Below are 2,067 nucleotides of genomic sequence, written 5' to 3'. Positions count from 1 at the left end.
TCATATTCGACCTTCCGGTCACACAGTCAAACCCTTCCGGGTACAGTATAGTGAGAAGACTCACCTCGTAAAAGCTGAAAGCTAGCAAATCCTGAAATCACTCGTGCACAATCCGACAAGCTACAACCTCCCTATAACATCACATATCTCATTAATACTTATATCTTCTAAGTGTGACTATCCCTAAGAAGTCAGACTTAGGTCAACTCTGGTCAACGGTCAACGGTCAACTTGACCGGACTCGGCGAGTACCATGGCGACTCGGCGAGTCTAGACGTCCTCCAACTTTCTGAGATTCATTATCTACTCGTCGAGTATCCTCCTCGACCCGACGAGTTACCCCTGGAAGAATCACGGGGCCACCCCGACTCCACTCGCCGAGTCTGAAGAACAACTCGGCGAGTCCCAGTAAATCTTCAAGCTACTCGCCGAGTCTGAAGAACAACTCGGCGAGTCCATGCCATGCAGACGAGTAACTGCTTTCTAAATTACGTATGATCCCGAGATATACAATCATGGGACTTTCTGGACTTCTAAACATCTTATTACTGGGGTATAAACGTTCGGGTAATAACATAATAACCCATCTAATCACTAAATGGGTTTCATAAACCCTAATTTCGCATACACATCAAATAACAGAATTGGAATCCGAAATATTACCTGGAATATGCCCTCTCTGAGTCTCCAAACCGCAGAACTCGAATCCCTTGCTGTTCCTTTAGCCAAAACCCTTCTCCTCTTTGCCCAACAATCTCTTCAAGCCCTAATATCCTCCAATCCTGCTCTAGATGCCCACAGCCGTTTAGGGTTCCTCTCAATCGACTAAAGACGGACAATGACGGCATATAAGAGCATTATATACGATCCAAAACCGAATGGTTAGGGTTTCTGCTGAACAGCGTCGACTCGCCGAGTCCAGTCGCGAACCCGCGACCAAGTCTGCGATCCTACTCGGCGAGTCTAGGCTCCAACTCGCCGAGTCCCCTCTTAACTCACCCCAAAAACATAATTAAACAATACCTGAGATTTCGGGCTGTTACAATCTGGTACTCACGACTCACACCACGAGACAAAAAAACTCTCAAACTCTTTCCACCACCTTGTAGGGACCTAAACATGTCCCTCCCAACGCTAACCGCTCAACAAAGCCATAACTATACCATGCACAATTCCTTTCACAGTACTAGCTCCTACCATGTAGAGCCCAACGAAATCATGGTCGCCCACGACCCGAGAACAGGACAAGGGTTGCACCCTTGATCCAACTCGAAGGCTATCTCTCAAAAGAACCATAAACATAATTTGAACCAAGCCCCAATGCCATCTTGTCCATACCACATACACACAATGAATTGCTATAATGCACATCCTTAGGGAACGCATGACCTTATCCGGAAGAGTAAAAATACCAAAGTTTTATTGAACGAAGAGCCTCAAACATTAACAGAAGACATCCTCATGATTGATCAAAACACAACTCCATACCTGATTGAGACTGAACAGGTTCCACCAACATGCAACCAACTCAAGAAGACTTCTAAAGTGATCATGAATGCTACCTAAACCAAGCCTGCTACAAACCAAAATTCCACACCACCGTTGAGGGTAAGCATACCCAAAGACCAAAGGAACATAAAAGATACTAACTTGATGATAGGCTGACACATCCATTGAACTTCCACTGACACAACTTGAAACTTTTAGAGAACCTTTGCTGAAAGACGAACGATGTGACCAATAATCGAGGACACCTTTCCATTACATCTAATGAACCAAAACCCTTGTGGGGGCTGAACGTACCAAGTTCTGAAACTGATTCCCTGAAAGATATCTGCCTAAGCTAGACTATAACTAGATACTATATACATGTTTCTTGATCAAACCCTGAACCGAGATCCCACATACTCAAATCACAGATTCCTAAAAATTATGAAAGAGCCCAACTTTCGTATTTATGAAAGACCCAAACTTTCTTACTATTCCAACATTATTCTTAAGTTACTTCCTCAAAACATGCTACATGCATATTTATAAAACAATATTTTATATTGATAAAGTGATTAC

The sequence above is a fragment of the Lactuca sativa genome, chromosome 4 (assembly GCF_002870075.4).
Source record: "Lactuca sativa cultivar Salinas chromosome 4, Lsat_Salinas_v11, whole genome shotgun sequence".
Taxonomy (NCBI): domain Eukaryota; kingdom Viridiplantae; phylum Streptophyta; class Magnoliopsida; order Asterales; family Asteraceae; genus Lactuca; species Lactuca sativa.
The sequence above is the reverse complement of the archived record's forward strand: the minus strand, read 5'-3'. Positions refer to the sequence as shown.